Raw genomic sequence first — 16,800 nt, forward strand, 5'->3', positions numbered from 1 at the left:
GGGTGCTCTGGTTTCCTCTCACGGTCCAAAGATGTGTGGGTTAGGTGCATTGGCCATGTTAAATTGCCCCTTAGTGTCTCAGGATCCATAGGTTAGAGGGATTAGCGGGGTAAACATGTGGGGTTGCAGGGATAGGGCCTGGGGTGGGATGGTTGTTGGTGCAGACTCGATGGGCCGAATGGCCTCCTTCTGCACTGTAGGGATTCTATGATGAGATCTGAAGCTGAACTATTTAAATTGATCCCCCAAATCTGTCTGGTGTAATATTTGAAAGAGAAGTCTTCAGTGGACGAAGGGGACCTCCAGTCAAAAGTGCCATAGATAGAAAAATACTATTTTGCATTTAGAAAAAAATAACCAGCTAAAAATCCTCAATGTTTATTTTGTTGAATCAGTTGTTTTGTTCAATTTGCAGAGTAATTCTCAGCAGTGATAAACTGAAGCACCTCCCATCCATTCAGACGTTGAAGGGACCACTTTGTGTTTAAGAACTGAATGTTACTAACGTCATTAGGAGCTGCTTTGTAGGATTTATTGCAAGGGAATTCAAATATTATATGTAGACAGAACTTGAAGAGAACTTGTCTTTTTAGCTGCTCATCTCCCTCACACTATTCTGCGATAAATGGTTTGAGGCAGGTTCACCGCAGACTTTTATTGAAATGCATTCATTGAAAGCAATCGACTGAAGGAGGGATGTCAAATCCTGACCAGTTTATTTATGAGTGTCACAAGTAGGCTTACATTAACACTGTAATGAAGTTACTGTGGAAATCCCCTAGTTGCCACACGCCGGCGCCTGTTTGGGTACGCTGAGGGAGAATTTAGCATGGCCAATGCACCGAACCAGCACGTCTTTCGGACTGTGGGAGGCACAGTAAATAGTCTCAAAGCACCAGGTTAAAGTCCAACAGGTTTATTTGGTAGCACGAGCTTTCGGAGCGTTGCCCCTTCATCAGGTGAGTTCATCAGGCAGCGCTCCGAAAGCTCGTGCTACCAAATAAACCTGTTGGACTTTAACCTGGTGTTGTGAGACTACTTACTGTGCCAACCCCAGTCCAGCGCCGGCAACTCGACGTCAGGACTGTGGTAGGAAACCCAGGCAGACACTGGGAGAATGTGCAAACTCCGCACTACAGTGACCCAAACCGGGAATTGAACCCGGGTCCCTGGCGCTGTGAGGCAGCAGTGCTAACCACTGTGCCGCCATGTATTGGGTTTGTAATGGTTCTTTTACTTATAGTTGTTATATTTCACTGCGCGCAATAGGGCCTGACACAAGTCTTAGAAACCAACTGTTGATGTACAGAAAAAAAATGAAAAAGCTTCAATTCGTGATTTTTTTCAAAAAAGATTGTTCAACCCTCTAATTTATCTTTCAACCCTCTCCTGAAGATGCTGATTTATAACTGGGCACAGTTTCATGCGAGCAGAGACAATGAGTGCAGTCAATCTAATGGACCATAGCCTCTGATCTATTGCAGCTTCTAAATTCTTTCCTTTGATGGTGTCAGCTTGATAATCTTTAATGTGGTGTACTGATGGCACGATTCCTTTAGTTTTAAGTGAACACACAAGCCTCAAGGACTTTTCCAGCGAGGCTGGCTGTAGCGCTGAATTTAGCCTGCCGTTATGATTCCATCTGGAAAACATCAGCTGATCCAACTGCGGTCTTCAGGCAGTTTGGGATAGTTAGCAGTGCTTTGGAGTCAGAAAAATTGAATTCCGGAACAAAGAAATAGTGTAAGAGAACTTGGTCGAGATGCCAGAAACTGAGCATTAAAGTTTAATGAGGGCCACATTCAACAACGCTGAGACAAAGCCTCAAAATGACACATAGCTGAATGCTGAACAGATTCGGCACAATAACACTGCATTGCACAATTATATCCCACTGGAGAACTCCCAATGACAGACCATAGATATAGGAAAGCCATGAATAAATCCAATGGGCAATTCTGAAGAACCTCTTTGCACAGTGAGCATGGGATTCACTATCGCAGGGGGTGGTTCAGGTAAATGGCACAGATGCATTTAAAGGGGATCCAAGTAAATTTTATTTTAGTCGCCAAAGTCCCAGATGACCAGAGACTGTGACTGGTGGTGATTTAACTTGAGGACCATCACACTTCAGGTGATTTTTTTTCTGATTTGATTAATTATTGTCACATGTGTTGGCATACAGTGAAAAGTATTGTTTCTTGCGTGCTATACAAACAAAGCATACCGTTCATAGAGAAGGAAGTGAGAGGGTGCAGAATGTTACAGTCATCGCTAGAGTGTGGCGCCATCTCTTGTGTAGTCAAAGATGTCTAATTATTCTATTAATTGATGGGAAAATGTGATTAGTTTCAGAAGAAAATTCCGCTCCTATGTCTTATGGTCTAAAATTGGGCCATCCTGAATAATCAAATGGCTGGAATCTTACCACCATTCACACCGGCGAGATTTTCACATCCTGCTGCATTGAACGGAGATTGGGCTGGCTGCCGAATTCTCCGACTTCACTGCAGCAGGAGCATGGCGTGAATGGCAGGTACGATCACGCCCAATAAGCACATAGGGGAGAAAGGATGTGCTCAGTTGATTCGGTGGAGAAAGTAGAGAGAATCTTGTGTGCATCTGGGATCGACCAACTGAGCCAAATGGCCTGCTTCTGTACCTTCATTTCTATGTAATTTTATTTATTTCTTGCAAAGAGTGAAATGTGGGAATCAACATCTTGGAAATTCACCCAAAAATCCACATTTTGACTCTGTGGATAGAACTAGGCGTGAATCTAAACAGAGATGAAAAGAAATTACTTTCCGCAAAGGATTGCAAGTCGTTGGAATTCCCTGGCCCAGAGGGTGCTCCGTCATTCAATACATTTGAGGTTGAGATGGATATATCTTTGGTCTCTCGGGAAACTCCCATCTCTCTCCCCAACTCCCTTGAAACCAAGGTCAGCCAATGATCATACTGAACAGTGGAGCAGGCTCCCGGAGCCATCTGATCTACTCCTGCTCCGAGTTCTTGTGCCAATCTGCCAATTAGATATTTCAGTAAAGTTGCGAATGGCCCACGCAGGTCACCAAAGTATCAAGTCTTTACTGGGTTCAAACTGTTTGAAAATATCAGCTCCGGTTAGGAGATCTTCGCCAGAATTCTACCGCTTCGCTCGCCATAGAATCGGAGCGGACGAGGTGGACAACAGAAATGTCCGTTGATCTCGGGCGGGAATTTCCGGTCTCGCACAGGGGAGGCCGTAATATCCCAGCCCTGGTATCCACTGTGAGGTTGAAAGCAAACTGGTAAATCTGGCATGATCTGGCACTGGGTTACAGAGACCGTGAAAACCTTAGTTCAAATCCCGTTGAGGTAACTGAATTTGAATTTGATTTATTATTGTCACATGTATTGGGATACAGTGAAAAGTATTGTTTCTTGCGCACTATACAGACAAAGCATACCGTTCATGGGGAGAAGGAAAGGAGAGAGTGCGGAATATAGCATTACAATCATAGCGAGGGTGGCCAGGAATTTCTCCCACTCTTCCTGCCTGCCACTGGCATGGATTGGAAAGATTTGCAGATCGATAGTCAACCCTTTTGACCGAGTTATGAATGCACCTTCCTTGGCCATCAAGTCCTCTCGAACCCAGAGCTTCTGGCTCAGAGGCAGGGACCTCCTTGACCAGATGAGGTAATTTAGTCCCAGAAGATATCAAATTGGAGCGAAATCAAATACATTCTTTTGTTTGGATATTGTCAAAAGGAATAATATCTTGTAGCTGCCAGATTTCCCAGCGTAATAACCTGCCTGTTTTTGACAGTTATCAGAAGTTGCATTTCTTTTTTTATTCATTCATGGGACATGGGCATCGCTGGCTGGCCAGCATTTATTGCCCATCCCTAGTTGCCCTTGTTCAGAGGACAGTTAAGCCACAATAGGAGGTTTGGATATTGGGTGAACTATGGCTGAAGAGAACAGGCAATGCCATAGAGCGTCAGTAGCTCTCACTGGATACAAAAGAGGCCATGTGACCCAAATAAAGATAATGCGTATGATTATCCAATGAATCCGACAAGATCCTTTTATGTCCTGAGACTTTTCATTGTGGAAAACAAATCTTCAGTTCTCTCCACATTGCTCCCCACAGTCTGCACTGACCAAACTGTTTGTGTTGGGCAAATTCATCATTAAAAATTGCTTTGTCCGCTTCCTCTACCGGGCTCCCTTTGAAAATGGGAATGCATCCCAGAGACTTGGGATGGGATGTTCCTGTCCTGTTCACCATGGGAATCATAGAGGGAGGAGGGGCGGATCATGCAAAGGTTTGTTGACCTCGGGCAGGATTTTCCGGTCTTGGGGTGAGTGCGGCCGGAAAATCCCGCCCTTGGGGACCCAGAAATGCTCTCCAGGAAGGTGATTTTTAAACAGTGGCTGGACCCACTCCTGACCTGGCTGACGTGCGGAAATCTGACCCTTCGTGTGCGTCTCTTGACATGAAACCAGCATCTACCACCTTTGACCCTCTCCGTACATCCAGGACGATTCCTCGTAACAGCCGTTGACAATAATTCCAATAAAGAGATCGGATGTCTAAAAGTGAAACCTGCATCTTGGATCTTTGTTGTGTTTGGGTCAGCATAGACCAGGAACGGCAATTAATTCCAATCATGATAAATTGATCCCTGAGAGATACTTTGGATGTCTGCCACTGTCTTGTCTTCTCAAAGCCAGAACAGTATTGTACCTTTAGACTGCATTAACAAGCCACTGATCTGGATCTATTCACAATTCGAATGACCCTTTGAAGTAAAGCACGTTGACAAAAATATTAAAGAATGTGAGAACTATATCAATCCAAAATCAGCTGGACCTTTTCTCTGGCCCACCACCTTCTAACACAGGATGATATATGTAGATTCTGTGAGCTATGTGGAAGCCGGTGTGTTTTCTTTTCTCCCCCAGTGCTGAAACATCATTGATCTGAAGCCAATTCTCTCAGCATAAGCAGACAAAACATTAGCAGACTTCCTACGTTGTCAAACAAAAGGAATAATATCTTGTAGCTGCCAGATTTCCCAGCGTAATAACCTGCCTGTTTTTGACAGTTATCAGAAGTTGCATTTCTTTTTTTTATTCATTCGTGGGACATGGGCATCGCTGGCTGGCCAGCATTTATTGCCCATCCCTAGTTGCCCTTGTTCAGAGGACAGTTAAGAATCAATCACATTGCTGTGACTCTGGAGTCACATGTAGGCCTGGCCACGTAAGGACAACAGATTTCCTTCCCGAAAGGACATTAGTGAACCAGATGGGTTTTTCCGACAATGGTTTCATTGTCATCAGTAGATTCTGAATTGCAGGTATATTTTTATTGAGTTCAAATTCCACCATCTGCCGTGGCGGGATTCGAAGCCGGGTCCCCAGAACATTAGTTGAGTTTCTGGATTGATAGTCTGGCGATAATACCACTAGGCCATCGCCTCCCCTAAATTTTCGCCTGGTACAATTTTTTTTATTGTTGGCGTCATCATTTATTGCCCATCCCTTGTGGCCCTTGAGAAAGGTGGTGGTGAGCTGCCTTCTTGAAATGCTGATGCAACTGAATGGCTTGCTAGGCCATTTCAGAGGGCAGTTGAGAGTTAGCCTCATTGCTGTGGCTCTGGAGAGTGAGGTGTTCTCTGCTGTAATTCAGTAGCAAAATTTCAGGACAAAATCTTTACATTGAAAGTTGAAAAAAAGTTAATTTTACAAAGTACCAGATGTAACAAAATATTCTTCCTGGATAATTCATCTCTTTTCAAAAGGAGGAATCCTAATGTCAAAATGTTGGAAGAATCAAATGAAAAAGAACATATTGGCCAGAATTTTCCACTCCAGTTTACATTTTTTTAAAATTCAAACATGGGACATGGGCGTCGCTGGCTGGCGAGCATTTATTACCAATCCCTAGTTGTCCATGGAAGGCAGTTGAGAGTCAACCACATTCCTGTGGCTCTGGAGTCACATGTAGGCCAGACCGGGTAAGGACGGCAGATTTCCTTCCCTAAAGGACATTAGTGAACCAGATGGATTTTTCCGACAATCGACAATGATTTCATGGTCAACAGTAGATTCTTAATTCCAGATTTTTAAAAATGGAATTCAAATTCCACCATCTGCTGTGGCGGAATTTGAACCCGGGTCCCCAGAACATTAGCTGACTTTCTGGGTAAATAGTCTGGCAATAATACCACCAAGCCTTGACCTCCCCTGCTGCAATGCTGCGCTTATTACCTTTTTAAACATGTTACCCCAGCCAGCAAGAAAACATTATCCTTCAGACGATTTGTGGACTTGTATCCTACCTACTTCATGTAGAGTAGGTGTATCTGTTAATTGTATAAATTAGGGTTAAGGATATACAGGTGGAGAGCATTCATTGGATAATCGCCTGAGCACATTGTTTATCATTTACTTGAAAGCCACTTATTCACACTGGGGTTGGATAGTCGGGTTTGCTCCTTGCTCCCCTCTTTCACCAGCTGGAGTTTAGTAGTGTCTTGTTGTATGTTGGCCTTCATTGCAAGATGGTTTGAGTTCAGAAGCAGGGATGTCTTAACTGCAGTTATACAGGGCCTTGGCGAGACCACAAATGGAGTTTTGTATATGGTTTTGGTCTCCCTACTTAAGAAAGGATATACTTGCCACAGAGGGAGTGCAGCAGAGGATCATTAGGCTGATTCCGGAGTTGGCGGGACTGTCCTATGAGGAGAGATTCGTTCGGCAGGGCCTGTATTCACTGGAGTTCAGAAGGATGAGAGGAGATGTATAAATGTATAAAATTCTAACAGGGTTGGACAGAGTAGATGCAGGGAAGATGTTTTCCCTGGTTGGGGAATCCAGAATCAGGAGACACAGTCACAGGATGCGGAGTAGACCATTTAGGACTGAGATGAGGAAAGAATCCTTCACTCAAAAGGTAGTGAACTTGTGGAATTCTCTACCACAGAAGGCAAAACTAAAGTTCACAATTTCTTCTGTTTGTCGCAGGTTCCATACATCATCAATTGGGCACTATTGATAGCAATTTATCTCCTTTGAAGAAAAATTGAACTTTTCCTCTATTGCTGCCCTGGCCTCCAAGAAATTAGATTATTTATTAGTGTCACAGGTAGGCTTACATTAACACTGCAATGAAGTTACTGTGAAAATCCCCGAGTCGTCACACTCCAGTGCCTGTTTGGGGACACTGAGGGAGAATTTACCAATGCACCTAACCAGCACATCTTTCAGACTGTGGGAGGAAACCGGAGCACCCGGAGGAAACCCACGCAGACACGGGGAGAACGTGCAAACTCCGCACAGACAGTGACCCAAGCCGGGAATCGAACCCACGCTCCTGGCGCTGTGAGGTAGCAGTGCTAACCACTGTGCTACCATGCCGCCCCCAATTAGAGTTTCTTACTTTGGGCTAAACAGCTCACCAATACTGCAACGATTTTTGCATTCTAAGTCTAGATTGAATACTGTTTTCATATACGAGGACATCTATCAAGCACTTCAGGGCAGGAGACTAGATGCTTATCACTTGATAAATTACCCTGTTTTTTCCTGCAGTTTCTAACCCCCTTCCTTGGTAATTCTTCTTGTTTTTGTTCACTTTATTGATATCGCATGAGCAGTGAATCAATAAGTTGTCTTCTCTGAGCTAGATTTTATATGCTGTTCCACTTCCTGAGTACATTCTCCCTGTGATGACAAAAGACATTACTTCTGCTGTGATCCTTTATCGGAACTTCCAAACTGTGGAATTCTTTCTCTTTTCTTCTCTCTACAATGTTGAGTTTTAAAACCCAGGCTTCATGATGTCCAATTGTTATGTCTGATTTGCCTTACCTTCACATTGACTTTTTTAAAAACCCTGGTAGCTTCATAGAAGAACAGCACGGTGGCACAGTGGTTAGCACTGCTGCCTCACACCGCCCGGGACCCGGGTTCAATTCCGGCCTCGGGTCACTATCTGTGTGGAGTTTGCACGTTCTCCAAGTGTCTGCATGGGTTTCCTCCGGGTGCTCCGGTTTCCTCCCACACTCCAAAGATGTGCAGGTTAGATTGATTGGCCATGCTAAATTGGCCTTAGTGTCCCAATGTTAGGGGGCTTAGCCATGGTAAATGTGCAGGGTTAGAATGGGGTTAGAATGGTGGGTTGGGCTTGGGTAAGGTGCTCTTTCGGAGAGTCGGTGCAGACTCAAAGGGCTGAATGGCCTCCTTCTGCACTGTAGGGATTCTATGGTAAGAATTATGAATGATGTGGAGATGCCGGCAATGGACTGGGGTAAACACAGTGAGAAGTCTCACAACACCAGGTTAAAGTCCAACAGGTTTATTTGGTAGCACAAGCCACTAGCTTTCGGAGCGCTGCTCCTTCGTCAGGTAAGTGGGAGTTCTGTTCACAAACTGGGCATATAAAGACACAAACTCAATTTATAAAATAATGGTTGGAATGCGAGTCTTTGCAGGTAATCAAGTCTTAAAGGTACAGACAATGTGAGTGGAGAGAGCGTTAAGCACAGGTTGAAGAGATGTGTATTGTCTCCAGACAGGACAGTTAGCAAGCCCAGGCAAGTCGTGGGGGTTACAGATAGTGTGACATGAACCCAAGATCCCGGTTGAGGCCGTCCTTGTGTGTGGAACTTGGCTATCAGTCTCTGCTCAGCGACTCTGCGCTGTTGTGTGTTGTGAAAGCTGTCTTGGAGAACGCTAACCTGAAGATCAGAGGCCGAATGCCCGTGACCGCTGAAGTGTTCCCAACAGGAAGAGAACACTCTTGCCTGGTGATTGTCGAGCGGTGTTCATTCACCCGTTGTCGTAGCGTGCAGATGTCGGGTCTCACCTGGACATTGCCTGGGGCCTGGTTCCAGAGATCAGGATGGAGGCAACTGGCAACCCTGGACCTCAGAACACCAGAGCAGTGGGTAGAGAAGCATCTGTAGATGGACCTTCCAGATTCAGTGTCCTGGAGGGGTTCCATCTTCCAGCCTTAGAATGTTCCTGGAGATTCATCATCCATCTCCGGATGTCCACCCTCTCCCCTTCATGGTGGGTCGGTAATGTTGGACAACTTTTCAATATGGCTCCTGGACATAATGGCGGACTATCAGCCATCAAGTCTGCCCCACCACTGAACATGGTGCAAAACTCCTGGTTGCATAATTAGTGAGGTCACAGAATATGATGCATTTTCCTGCTGAACTCTGTGGTGGGAGACCCTTCATGTTCATGTTCATGAAGGGAAAATTCCACCAATTGACATTTTTAAAAGTAATTTTATGAGATGTGGGCATTGCTGGCTATGCCAGCATTTACTGACAATCCCTAGTTGCCCTTGGATACAGGTCCTTGAGTGCCATAGCACTTACATACCTCGCCTGTATTACTCAGCTCCTAATTAAAATACCTTCAAGCATTCCAGTTTAATCTGATAAACAAAGACAGGAGTTGACTCTTAATTCATTCAACAATCTCCCTTTATTTAACACTTCAGGTACTAACTTAAACAGTTGCAACACTTTTAACTCTTTACTGAACATTAATTTTAACTGAACTTTAACTCCAACATTAATTCGACTTATTTAACTGAAAATAGATAGTCCCAGTTTTAGGAAAATTGGCTAGATCTATCCCCGGTATAGAATCTATCCTCGTCGTCTTCTCTGAAGATGTTCCTTCTGCGATGGTGAATCTCTGTGGAGTTATCACTGGAGACAAAAGAATGCACGCGTCTTTTATCTACAAATTGCTTCACATGCTTACAGAAGATTCTCTGGCATCCAGCCAATTGTGTAACCAGAAACTGATCACATGACTCGAACAGCCAATGAAATGACTTGTAAACAACGCCATTATGCTTGGTTCAGATTGCATGTAAAAACCCATTAACCCGGTGCCATCAGGCCTACCCCAGAGTAAACAACTTCCCATATTTGGTCAACACAGAAGCTTCAGCTCACAGTTCCCAGACCAGGTCATGACTCTCAGCAACTTTGCGACATGCATCTGGTTTTAATTACAAGTTGACCAAAAGTCCCAGCATGCTTAACTCTCAGCCAGAATAACCCCTTTCAGCTAATATTGCCATTATTGTTGTCGTCATTCTTTGGCATGCCAAACTTCACTGCCAGGGGTTTTAAAAAAAAAAGGATGGCATGGACAAGTTGGGCCAAAGGGCCTGTCTCTATGTTTACAGCATGGAAACAGGCCCTTCGGCCCAACTTGTCCATGCCACCCTTTTGTTTTAAACCCCTGGCAGTGAAGTTTGGCATGCCACAAGAACATAAATTTGCATTAGGTTATGGTATCTGCTGCAGGCTCAGGATCCTGCACAGCTGCCAGAGCAGAAATCTTTATCATACTGGACAGAATCAGGCCTGTAAGAGATGAAATCACGGTGTCACTCCATCAGACATCCCTAACTCAGCATGCCAGTGAGTTAGAGCTCTGAAAACAAGTGAATGTTTTGGATTTTATTTGATCACCTTGATTCCTGTGGGAGGCATTGAGGCGACTGTTGGCAATAATATTGCGAGAGTTTGTATTCTCAAAGCACCTCAGTGTGCCCTCAAGAATTCCCCAAAAGATTCCCAGCCAATGCATGACTTTCCAATTTCATTTAGTATGTGCTTAGCAAGACCACACAAATAATAAATGACCAACTGACAGGATGATCTGTTTCTCATGGTTTTTAGTTGAAGGCAGAATGTTGGACAGTTCCTTAGGATAACTTCCTGCCCACCTTCAAATAGCAGCATGGGATTTTTTACTGAAAGGGGCCTCATGTGGCTCACTCAGTAATTTGAATTTGAATTTGATTTGATTTATTGTCACATGTATTGGGAGACAGTGAAAAGTATTGTTTCTTGCGCACGATACAGGCGAAGCATACCATACATCGAGAAGGAAAGGAGAGGGGCAGAATGTAGTGTTACAGTCATAGCCAGGGTCTAGAGAAAGGTCAACTTAATGCAAGGTAGGTTCCATTCAAAAGTCTGACGGCAGCAGGGAAGAAACTGTTCTTGGGACGGTCGGTACGTGACCTCAGACTTTTGTATCTTTTTCCTGAAGGAAGAAGGTGGAAGAGAGAATGTCCGGGGTGCGTGGGGTCCTTAATTATGCCGGCTGCTTTGCCGAGGCAGCGGGAAGTGGAGACAGAGTCAGTGGATTGGAGGCTGGTTTGCGTGATGGATTGGGCTACATTCATGACCTTTTGTAGTTCCTTTCGGTCTTGGGCAGAGCAGGAGCCATACCAAGCTGTGATACAATCAGAAAGAATGCTTTCTATGGTGCATCTGTAAAAGTTGGTGACAGTCATCGCTGACATGCCAAATTTCCTTAGTCTTAATGCAGAGATCCGTCAGTGCTGCACTGAGGTGAGAGCCTAGATTATGTGCTCGAGTCCTGGAATGGCACTTGAACCCGTGACCTTCTGAATGGGGTTACCAGTTGAGCGTAACCAGTACAAATTGTAAGGTAAATGAGGATGTGCAATGCTTTTGGAGTAGGTGAAACTGACCTAAGAGGGGTCTCTGAGGTGGCAACAGTACCATAGGAGAAATGTAAATGCTGCTATTATAAGGAGTGACTGATATCCTTTCTCCAGTTGTTCATAGAATGATTCATCATTGAATCATAGAGCACAAAGGAGTCCCTTTGACCCATCATACCTGTGCTGCCTCTTTGAAAGAGCTATCGAATTAGTCCCTCTCATAGAAAGAATCATAGAAACCCTACAGTGCAGAAGGAGGCCATTCGGCCCATCGAGTCTGTACCGACCACAATCCCACCCAGGCCCTACCCCCATATCCCTACATATTTACCCACTAATCCCTCAAACCTACACATCTCAGGACTCTAAGGGACAATTTTCAGCATGACCAATCAACCTAACCCGCACATCTTTGGACTGTGGGAGGAAACCGGAGCACCCGGAGGAAACCCACGCAGACACAAGGAGAATGTACAAACTCCCCTGCTCTTTCCCCAGAACTCTGCTTGTAGCCTCCGAGGGGAGATGAGCAGAAATGAGTCGTAGGTCACCGCCTCCAATCTAAGGGATGGAGGTAACCATTCGTTATTTCTCTTCCCGTCCTAACATAAAAATGGAACTAAATGGTTTATCCAGTGGCCCAGCCTCTGGCGACTAGTTGTGCCAAATGGAGCCTGAACTTCCCATGTTCAGTTTCTACACTAAACCAAGCAAACGGGTGGTAGGAGTGTCACACCCTGCCTCAGTACCTCTGTTTTAGGGAGTAGAGAATTGGATGAGGCGCTAAATCTCTGAGTACTGAAGAATCTCCTCAAGAACTACTCCATAGTCAGGTGTCAGGGAACACAGATCTTTTATTCAGTCTACTCGCTCCACACTCCAAATGTTGACTGCCCACTCTTGGTGGATCCCAACCAGCTCACCCCACACCCCAGGTCACCTGACCTGTTCACTTGCCAGGCATCAGGCAACACAGATCTTATATTCAGTCTACTCCCTCCACACTCCAGACACTGACTGCCCGCTCAGGGCAGATCCCAACCAGCTCACCCCACACCCCAGGTCACCTGACCTGTTCCCTTAAAGGGGCTGTGCCCCAGCATGTGTAACACAAGGTTCCCGCATTATTCACCAACCTGGCAAGCTTTGGGTGGACATTCTGGTGGCTGCGATACCCTCTTGTCTCCCAATTTCAAGCTGGCAATCGTGCCGGCAAGACTCGGACATGAAGTTTGGAAAAGGTACCATGGCGACCAGGGGGCGAAGGGAGAAAATGTGTGAAAGCTTTCACAAAATTGAACAAGCTGTGCGGCTTATAAATATGTAACACAACAAAACTAGGCCATTTGCATCAATCTAGAAACTAAATATTAATGTTTAATGAATAACGTCTGTTGCAGCATATCAAAATGTCTTGAAGCTGAAGCCTCTTGCTGAATATTGAACTATATACAGCTCTTAGTTTTTGTTTCCCTGCCGAGCAATATCAATATTTAAATAGCTCGTAACAAAATTTATGGTTCAAATTGATCTTAAATCGTAAAGTGCTTTTAAGGATAACTTCATTCTGCTGTCCTACTTTGTTCTGATAAGTTGCAAAATCACATGGTAGTATTGTGAATATTTAATTCACCAGTTTTTAAATTCACTTTTGTGGTATGGATGTTGCTGGCTAGGCCAGCATTTGTCATTCCCATCAGCAAGGCCCTTTGCTTATCCATTGCTGTATGTATCTGTCACCGGTCTCTAATGTTGAGTAACTTATGTAGAATCAGAGAATCCCTACAGCGCGGAAAGAGGCCGTTCGGCCCATTGAGTCTGCACCGACAACAATCCCACCCAGGCCCTATCCCCGCAACCCTACATGTTTACCCTGCTAATCCCTCTAACCTACGCATCCCTGGACACTAAGGGGGAGTTTAGCACGGCCAATCCGCCTAACCTGCACATCTTTCCGACTGTGGGAGGAAACCGGAGCGCCCGGCTGAAACCCACTCGGACACGGGGAGAACACACAAATTCCACACAGACAGTGACCCAAGCCGGGAATCGAACCCCGGGTTTGTGGCACTCTGAGGCAGCAGTGCTAACCACTGTGCCACCGTGCCACCCCTTTATGTGTGTAATGAAGAATTGATTAACCTTTTCGAGAACCGGCATCACCAGCTTGTAACCAGACTTTTTAACCAATCATGTCCCTTTTTGTTTCTGCCCGCGCTTTTTCCTTCTTTCTTGCGTATGTGCTGAAAGGACCTGGCTATGCTGAGTTTATTGGGGAATTGTGCTGAATAATAAATACAATCGTCTTTGAATTTGTACAATGAAGATGAACCCCTCAGGCCCATGGCGCAGATTACCACCAAGAGGGAAAAGACAAAGAGGGAAATGGGAGGAGATGGTAGACTTCCCTTTTCCAAACCTTCAGGAAGCCAGTTGTTCCGTGTTCAACTACTTGATTCTGGTAACAGATCAGTGCTCACTGTGCTTGATTGGTTAAACCTGAGTGTGGACTCAGAGCTAAAGTTAAATTGGCATCGCAAGAAGACCTAGAAGCTGAGTTGTTTGCAGCCATTTTGCCATTGCAGAGAGATTCTAAAGCACTGTAAGCCTGCTGCACAATCAGAAACAAGTGTCATCTCTGCATTGTCTTGAGATTTATAAAATATAAAACAATCTGGATAATGTTTTGTAGCTTTGTATGGCCCTTGCTCTGACCAAGTATGAAATAAACTACGAAGGGTTGTTAATGTAGCCCAGTCCCATGCAAACAGGCCTCCCATCCATCTACACTTCCTGCTGCCTCGGAAAAGCAGCCAGCATAATCAAGAACTCCAGACATACTCTCTTCTGCCTTCCCTCAGGAAAAAGATACAAAAGTCTCAGATCAAGTACCAACCGACTCAAGAACAGCTTATTCCCTGCTGCCATCAGACTTTTTTGAATGGACCTACTATATATTTAGCTGATCTTTCTCTACACCCTATCTCTGACTGCAACACTCTATTCTGCACCCTCTTCTTTCCTCCTCCCATATGTACTCTATGAACAGTATGTTTTGCCTGTATAGCGTGCAAGAAACAATACATTTCACTGTATCCCAAAACGCGTGACAAATCAAAAATTATCATAGAAAGAAATCATAGAAACCCTACAGTGCAGAAGGAGGCCATTCGGCCCATCGAGTCTGCACCGACCACAATCCCACCCAGGCCCTACCCCCCCATATTTACCCGCTAATCCCTCTAACCTACGCATCCTAGGACTCTAAGGGGCAATTTTCAACCTGGCCAATCAACCTAACCCGCACATCTTTGGACTGTGGGAGGAAACCGGAGCACCCGGAGAAAACCCACGCAGACACGAGGAGAATGTGCAAACTCCACACAGACAGTGACCCGAGCCGGGAATCGAACCCGGGACCCTGGAGCTGTGAAGCAGCAGTGCTAACCACTGTGCTACCGTGCCGCCCTATTATGGAACAAGGAACAAGGGAGTTCTGTAGTGTTGAGGTTCTGAAAACATTCATTTTGAACAGGTGATTGCATGGTAGAGATATTAAACAGAACTTGTTAATGGAGTGATCTAACTAGACAGGAAATTCTAGTCAGGCACATCCTTTCTCATACATCCGTTCCGGGCAGAAAGAAACGCTGGAAAGATTTCCCCAGCTATAGGGAAGCAAGGCTAAAGTCTTGGACAGACTTGCACTTTATAGAAGGAAAGTCTTGCATGTGTGAAGTACCTTACACAACATCAGGGTGTCTCAAAGCTCATGAAGTACTTTTTCAAGTATAATCACTGTTGTGATGCAAGATACACGACACTCTGTTTAAGCACAACAAGCTCTCTCAAAATGCGATAGTCCATTTTAGTGTTGGCTGAGGGATAAAGATTGGCCATGGAGAGAGAGAAGGCTTTTTTTAAAAAACAAAGAGTTAGCATGATAAAGGAAACTGGGTCCTCGGCTGCATCTTGGGCAACAAAGAACAATTGTGCTTTGTCCAGGGCACTTCATTAGTCTGCAAGTATCCGTTTCCCAATGCAGCCCAGACATTGAAAACTGAGAGCTTGGGATTAACCATCAGGAGGGTGCTATTGTAACGTATTAATGGAGCATTTTGTGTGTGTGGCAGAGAGAATTTCCACAGGGCAGCCCTTATTCCCCTGATGTTACTTCACACTCACCCTGAAGTTACAACAACAAAAGGAGCAGCTTTGACATTTCCAGACCTCTAGCTCTCCGTGGAAATATCTATTTTCCTTGTTCTTTTTTGTTTCCTTTGTCTGCATCAATAGCTCTCTCTCAATTCAGTTCACACTTTGTATCTATCCCCTGCCTTTTTTAACCTTTCCACCTCTCTTCTCTTCCTGCATAAGCTTATAAGATACAGGAGCAGAATTAGGCCGTTCGGCCCATCGCCTGCATCTGCTTGTCTTTCTCTTGTAGGTTCATAGATTGTAGGTCGAGTCACATTTTCCTGTATAAATTGGGGAATTCCTGTGAATTGGTGAACGTATGGGGGGAATTTTCCCATCCCACCCGCCATGAAGATTGTAGCAGGTGAGGGTGGGCTGGGGAGGGTGGGGGGGGCGGAGGGGGAGGGGGGCCATGCAAAGGTCTGTTGACCTTGGGCAGGATTTTCCAGTTTTGGGGCGAGCGCGGCCGGAGAATCCCACCCAAGTTGTGAAGCATTCTTTTTTTAAAAAAATTGTTAGACTTGTTCTAAAGCAAAATGAGTAATATGTCAATATTAAAAGTGAAGATATTCCTTTTAAGATCCCACTTCCCCACATTAGATTTTTGCAGAATCGTTACCTCAACAACGGAGGAAATTTCTTTCGTAGGTTGATGTCCATTTCAGGAATTAATTGGGGGTTATTTAAATTTAATGTCATTTGCTTCACCTGAAACCTATCAAATGGGGCGGCACAGTGGTTAGCACTGCTGACTCACAGCACCAGGGACCTGGGTTCAATACTCGGTTTGAATCACTGGCCGTGTGGAGTTTTGATGTGGAGATGCCGGCGTTGGACTGGGGTAAACACAATAAGAAGTCTCACAACACCAGGTTAAAGTCCAACAGGTTTATTTGGTAGCAAAATCCACAAGCTTTCGGAGCGCTTGCTGCCCCTTCGTCAGGTGAGTGGGAGTTCTGTTCACAAACAGGGCATATAAAGACACAAACTCAATTTACAAAATAATGGTTGGAATGCGAATCTTTACAGGTAATCAAGACTTAAAGGTGCACACTCATATTGTCTGTACCTTTAAGACTTGATTACCT

The 16,800-nt window shown here is 44.9% G+C and overlaps 1 protein-coding gene across 2 annotated transcripts in view; it reads left to right on the forward strand.

Annotated features, from left to right (window-relative positions):
* LOC144500695 (inactive phospholipase C-like protein 2) overlaps positions 1 to 16,800 on the forward strand; it is a 273,226-nt gene that overhangs the window by 215,286 nt on the left and 41,140 nt on the right. The gene's annotated exons all lie outside the window — the stretch shown is intronic.

This window comes from Mustelus asterias, chromosome 11, assembly GCF_964213995.1.
Source record: "Mustelus asterias chromosome 11, sMusAst1.hap1.1, whole genome shotgun sequence".
In the NCBI taxonomy this organism is placed as follows: Eukaryota; Metazoa; Chordata; class Chondrichthyes; order Carcharhiniformes; family Triakidae; genus Mustelus; species Mustelus asterias.